The sequence below is a fragment of the Ailuropoda melanoleuca genome, chromosome 1 (genome assembly GCF_002007445.2).
Source record: "Ailuropoda melanoleuca isolate Jingjing chromosome 1, ASM200744v2, whole genome shotgun sequence".
Taxonomy (NCBI): domain Eukaryota; kingdom Metazoa; phylum Chordata; class Mammalia; order Carnivora; family Ursidae; genus Ailuropoda; species Ailuropoda melanoleuca.
Window position 1 is genome coordinate 8,112,372 of NC_048218.1, and position 7,111 is coordinate 8,119,482.

Genomic DNA, 7,111 nt, shown 5'->3' on the forward strand with positions numbered 1-7,111 from the left:
CTTGTTCCAGTAAACCTTTACTATGAGAACAGGTGGCCAGCTGGAGTTGGCACCTGGGCTGGAGTTTGCCAACCCCCGTGCTAGCCCTTCTCATTCTTTTCTCCAGATCTGTCGCACTTTGTCGTATTTTCGGGTCGTTCTCTCTGCTGTTTTCTGCATAAGGTCTTTAGATATATCTTCCCGTCTGTTAATTCTCTCTTGAAGAGTGTGACCCTATGGGGGCGTCTGGGTGGCTCAGTTGGTTAAACTTCTGCCTTCAGCTCAGGTCATGATCTCAGGGTCCTGGGATGGAGCCCCGCATCGGGCTTCCTGCTCAGCGGGGAGCCTGCTTCTCCCTCTCCCTCTGCCCCTCCCCCCGTTTGTGCACGCTGTCTCTCTCAAATAAATAAATAAAATCTTTAAAAAAAATGGAAGAGTGTCTTCAATAAATGGTGCTGGGAAAATTGGACAGCTACATGCAAAAGAATGAAACTTGACCACTCTCTCACACCATACACAAAAATAAACTCCAAATGGATGAAAGACCTCGATGTGAGACAGGAATCCATCAAAATCCTAGAGGAGAACATAGGCAACAACTTCTATGACATCGGCCAGAGCAACCTTTTTCACGACACATCTCCAAAGGCAAGAGAAATAAAAGATAAAATGAACTTATGGGACTTTATCAGGATAAAGAGCTTCTGCACAGCCAAGGAAACAGTCAAAAAAACTAAGAGACAGCCCACGGAATGGGAGAATATATTTGCAAAGGACACCACAGATAAAGGACTGGTATCCAAGATCTACAAAGAACTTCTCAAACTCAATACACGAGAAACAAATAAACAAATCATAAAATGGGCAGAAGATATGAACAGACACTTTTCCAATGAAGACATACAAATGGCTAACAGACACATGAAAAAATGTTCAAAATCATTAGCCATCAGGGAAATTCAAATCAAAACCACACTGAGATACCACCTTACGCCAGTTAGAATGGCAAAGATAGACAAGGCAAGAAACAACAATTGTTGGAGAGGATGTGGAGAAAGGGGATCCCTCCTACATTGTTGGTGGGAATGCAAGTTAGTATAGCCACTCTGGAAAACAGTGTGGAGGTCCCTTAAAAAGTTAAAAATTGAGCTACCCTATGACCCAGCCATTGCAAGCCATTGCACTACTGGGTGTTTACCCCAAAGATACAGACGTAGTGAAGAGAAGGGCCATATACACCCCAATGTTCATAGCAGCATTGTCCACAATAGCTAAATTGTGGAAGGAGCCGAGATGCCCTTCAACAGATGACTGGATTAAGAAGTTGTGGTCCATATATACAATGGAATATTACTCAGCTATCAGAAAGAACGAATTCTCAACATTTGCTGCAACATGGACGGCACTGGAGGAGATAATGCTAAGTGAAATAAGCCAAGCAGAGAAAGACAATTATCATATGATTTCTCTCATCTATGGAACATAAGAACTAGGATGATCGGTAGGGGAAGAAAGGGATAAAGAAAGGGGGGGGTAATCAGAAGGGGGAATGAAACATGAGAGACTAGAAACAAACTGAGGGCCTCAGAGGGGAGGGGGATGGGGGAATGGGATAGACTGGTGATGGGTAGTAAGGAGGGCACGTATTGCATGGTGCACTGGATGTCATATGCAACTAATGAATCATCGAGCTTTACATCGGAAGCCGGGGATGTACTGTACGGTGACTAACATAATAAAAAATCATCAAAAAAATAAAATAAAAAAATAAAAAAATGGAAGAGTGTAATCTATGGTTTAACTTACCATTAGTTTTCTCAACAGTTATCTTATTAATTTTTAGACATTCTGTTCTCTGCCAACCCCCCACCCCTGACCCAGTTCTACCAATTCATGCCCAATGGTCCTGTTGTTTATTCACATATTATAAGTGTATCCTTTCTTCTTTAGATGTTTCATATTCATAGTTCCGCATGGTTGCTATCATAGAAACATCTACGTCCTTGGGATTCTAAAGTTGTTTCTTATTTCTGTTAGCTTTCATTCATAGTGACTTGCCTTCCCAAATGTGTGTTTGATTTTTGTTTATGAGGTTGTGCTTCATTTTTTTAAATTAAATTTTATTTTTTTTTAAATATTTTATTTATTTACTTGAGAGAGAGAGACAGAGATAGCGACAGAGAGCACAAGCAGGGAGGAGCGGGAGAAGCAGGCTCCTCACTGAGCAGGGAGCCCAATGCGGGGCTCAATCGCAAGACCTCGTGACCTGAGCCGAAGGCAGACGCTTCACTGACTGAGCCACCCAGGCACCCCGGTTGTGCTTCATTTTAATTGGTGGGGTTCCTGCAAATGAACTTGGGAAGCTTTCCTCCGAGGAGTCTACGTTGGCTTTTGCCAATAGATGGGGAAGCCCCCTTTCTCCATGCATTTCACCGTCCTTTGAAGATTTTTTTTTCTACAATAAGAATCTCGGATTCCAGTCCCCCTGTGGGACCCTGCCTAGGAGCGGTCCCCAGCCCCCCTTCGTAGGTTCAGGCCAGTTCCTGCCACTCAGATTCCCAGTTACCCCAATCTCATCTCCTTTTCAGCCAACCTCTGAACATTCCTTCCCTGGTCTTGGTGGTTCCTGCCCAGCTTCAGGTCACAGAAAGCTGGTGACACCCATCTGTCCCCTTCCCTCCCTGCATCCCCCTACCGCCTGCCAGACTCACCTTTCCGTGTCTGTCTGTGTCCTTCTGTCTATTTTATCACATCCCTGCAAATCTCTTCCACCTCTAGAAAATGTCATGTCTGAGATCTTGCTGGGGAGCAAATCAGCCCCAAGTTCCCAGTGTACATGGTCAGGAGACAGCTCTTTTGTGCAACTCAACTTACGTGGACATATATACTTTGGTAACTTTTTCCTGCCACTTTGGACGGGAACAAATGGGCTTATGTGTAGCCTCTTAGATCCCACCCTGCTCATAAACGGAGGAGCTTTGGTGCCTACCAGGTGGGGATCTGTGTGGGAGAACATATCCCTGGACACAAGGTAACATTTTAGTTCACCTATAAATTTAGAATCACAAGGGACCCTCCCCAGCAATAGCCTGGGACCCAGCCAAACACTTGATTACTCATTTCCAGCCTCAGTGTTGTCTCCCTGTCCTGTCCCCTGGACTGTCCTGCACCCCTACTAAAATACTTGCTCTGATAAAACATTAGGGTAAATGTAGAAATAAAACCATGCTTCAAGTGTGGCCCTATCCAGCAATATTAGTGTTCTGACCAGGGGCGAGTCCGAAGGAAGGAAGGTCTAATTGCAAAATTTGGGACATTGATCTCATTGTTTTGCAGGGTCTGAGGGGAGGCTTATTGCAATTCTGAGCCTTTCTGGCCCCCCTGAAACCACACCAAGTGTTCTGGGGCCACTTGCTGGATCTGACCATCGAGACTGCTACATTTGGAGAGATGGCTTCTAATTATTCCTGGCTTTAATAACATGAACAGCTGAAAGAATGTGGTGCAGAATCCTCTTCCACATGACCTCCTGCTGCGAAAACAAACAACCCACCACACACTCACATTTATTTAAATCTCTGAGCAGAGTTGTTCTCTGCTGAGTTATAATGAGGAGTGAGTTTTCCAAGGGTGTGATGTATGAGCCTTCCACAAATGGGTTTTAAATGGGGGCACTGACAGTTCCACTCCAGCTAGGCCGGGGGTGGGGGGCCCTTCGGCCCAAAGGAGCTGAAATGAGCTGGCGGGAGGCAGAGGGGAGGCCGGGTGGGCGGAGCGGGTCACCACGAGCCGGGGGCACACGGCCAGCCCCAGCTCCTCCATCGGTGAGCTGGGTCACTCAGCAACACTGGATTATTCGTTTTTGTTTCTCTTTAAGAAGAAATAACACACGCTGACATGAAGATGGAAGGTGGGATCTCTCCTGTGCCCCAGCAATGGAAACATTAGCACTTTTTCCTGCCCATGCTTCTCTCTCCATAGAACTGTCTGGTGTGTGAAGTTAGCATTTTGCCTGATTTGGTTTTTTTCTTTTTCTTTCTCTGCTGTGCATTCCAGCCAGGAGAGGAGGATGGCAGGGTTGGTTGAGAAGGTGCCCTAAGGGTATGTCCACATCCTAATCCCCGGAACCTGTGAACGTGACCTTGTTTGGAAAAAGGACTTTACAGAGGTGATTAAGGGAAGGAGCTTGAGATGAGGAGACCATCCTCGATTACCCAGGTGGGCCCTCAGTGCCACCGCAGGAGTTCTTGGGGAGGCGAAGGGAGATTAGACACAGGACGGAAGGAGGGCAGGCAGAGATGGGAGCGATGCAGCCCCAAGCCAAGGACCACTTGGGCCTGCGGGGACTACCGGGAGCTGGCAGAGCAAAGGAAGGGTCCTCCCCCAGAGCCTGGGGAGGGAAGGCAGCCCTGCCTGCTGACACCTTGACCTCACGCTTCTGGCCCTCAGAACTGAGATAGAGTACATTTCAGCTGCTTTAAGCCACCAAGATTGTGGTCATTTGTTACAGCCGCCCTGGGAAACGGATACAGGTCACTGTGCCTCTAACAACCATTCCAGAAAATGGGTGAGGTTATGGCTTATCTTGTAGTAGATATGGCTCCTCACTGCTCTGGATGACAGAACACGCAGAAAGCTCTGTGCTCATAGTGTTTTGGGTGATGCTGGTGCGATCCCAGGGAAGCCAGAGTGAGGGAGAAAGGGCAGTGAGGTGAAACAGGACAGTGCTTCTCAGGAGAGCGTGGCTGCATGGCCACGGGAGGCCTCTCAGGGAGGCCATGTTGAATGGCTGCTGCTTGGAACAGGCTGGGGAGCGGGGGGTGGGAGAGGAGGGGTCAGGGAGGGCAAGTGATTTACTGCTGACTCCTTCCTCTGGTTCTCCCAGGCAAAGATGATTCCATCCTTCTAGACTGTAGCTCCCAGCAGTTGCTAGAACCTCTGTGGGTCAGATCAGACCAGACCTGGGTGCCAGAGCCATTGCATCTCTGCTCCGGGTGGGGAGGGGGCACGGTGGAGGCTGTGCTCAGGCCTCACCCCTGGGGGAGGCTGAGAGGTTGTGACGATGACGGCTTAAGTCCTCCCTGGGGCCATTCCGGCTGGCACTGAGGCCAGGTGGCTGGCAGGACTGGGCAGACTGGGGGCCTTGTAAACTGAGTCAGGCATCACCGAGGCTCTGGGTGGGTAGCCAGGGTCAACTTCCTCTTGCTTTATGGACTTCCACAAATGGGGGAGAACTGAAGGCTCATTTGACCCAAGCACAAACACCCAGCCTGGGTCCCCAGTGCTACGACCCAGGCACGTGACTGCACTTGGGTATTTGTCCCCAGTTTCTGCTCATTTCATTCTCTCTTCAGCTCCTCTGCGCCTCACCCCAGCTGCTTGGCCTTTCCTCTTTCCTTTTGTCCCTTTGTTTGCATATATCTCCTCTTCCATCTTACTTAATTGCATATCCAACTTTGCCGTCCTTTGGGTTCAAGTTTGCCTTCCTACTTCTGCAGTTGGTTAGACATTGTAAGAGAAATTCCCTTGAGCACATGGAAAGGGAACTGGGAAGGAGAAAAAGGTTCTGGAACAGACAAAATAGGCATCGGGGACACTGTTTTCTTTTGACACTTCAAGCAGAAGAAAAAGGCTTAGAGGGAGGAGAACTGAAGTGGTTTTTAAATTGAATTTTGTTGGATGAGGGATGGGTCCAGGTCATGCGGATGTTACCCCTGTGTATATAGTTGAACTGTGGGGCCCCTGCTGGGATCTCAGGTTTGATCCACAAAGCCAGACATGCAGGAATGGCCTCTTTGGTAAGAGGAAGCCCTGAAGACCCCAGGATGCGGGGGGAGGGCAAGAGAGAAGGGGGACCCTGCTCTCAGCTCTGAATGGGACCCTAGGTGTTCCCTCTCCAGCCCAGTGGGGTCTGGCTGACGGCTGTGAGTATTTCTGGGTGCCTGGGAGGGTGGTTTTCACAATGCCAGCCACTGGGTCCCTGAGGTGAGGGGTCCTATGGGGATAGGCTGTGGGATGGATTGGAAGTGAGACCAGAACAAGGGGGGTTGTTGGGGGCAGGGAGCTTCACCAATGCCGAGAAAGGGGGTGACGAGAGTGGACATACAGAAAGTTCGAGGCTTCTGGGATTGCCTAAGGCTTAAACCTGGGATTTACCTGAGCAGCCTAAATTACCTGAGGCGTTACTGTAAAGCGAGTGTGTTTTAAATGGCAAGCAGCTGCACTTCGCCTTGACTTGCCAAGACCAATATGTCCTCCACCAACAGAAATGGAGGCTCGAGAGGGAATCACAATGATAGAAAAAGGAACATCTGCCATGCCCCTTGCAAACCCAGGGGTCCCAGGGAACCTTATACTCGCTGCACACGTTTTCTCCACAGCCCTTTGGGACCGCCCTGCCCCTGCTCTTGGGGCCAGGGGAGGCCAGCAGAGGCCAGCGGAGGCCAGCGGAAGTCCCGCTCGCTGAAGACTCAGGTTTTCACAGCGCTTCGGGGACAGTGCGGTGGCAGGTTGCCTGGTACCCTCGGCCGTGCCAAAGTCCTGCCTGGCAGCAGCCGTGGGCAAAGAAGGTGGCCGTGGTCTTTGCAGAGCTGGCTCTATCGGGGCTGGTGGGCAACAGTTCTGTGCCAGTGAGGGCAACAGTGAAAAAATGAGCACTTTTGGGCGCCCGTGGGGCTCAGTCGGTGGAGTGTCTGCCTTCAGCTCAGGTCATGATCCCGGGGTCCTGGGGTCAAGTCCCACATCGAGCTCCCTGCTCAACAGAGTCTGCTTCGCCCTCTCCCGCTCCCCCTCCGCCCTGCTTGCGCTCTCTTTCTCTTATGCTCTCTCCTCTCAAATGAATAAATAAAATATTTTTTAAAATAGGAGCACTTTTTTCTCCTCCTCAGTCGAGCACCGATCACGTTGGATGCCCATTTAATTCAGACACTGATGAGACCCAATGCGACTTTGTCTTCTGGTGATGGAGGTGGTTTCACAGAGCTATGGGTCCCAAGCCCCAGCCCTGACAGCTGTGGCCTGGGGGCAGCGGGCCCGTTCCACCACTGAAAGAGCGTTAGTGGTTGACTATTTCTCACCAGCACATCAGTGCCTCCAGTTTTCAAATGTGTGCAGCTGGTGATAATAGAATTAA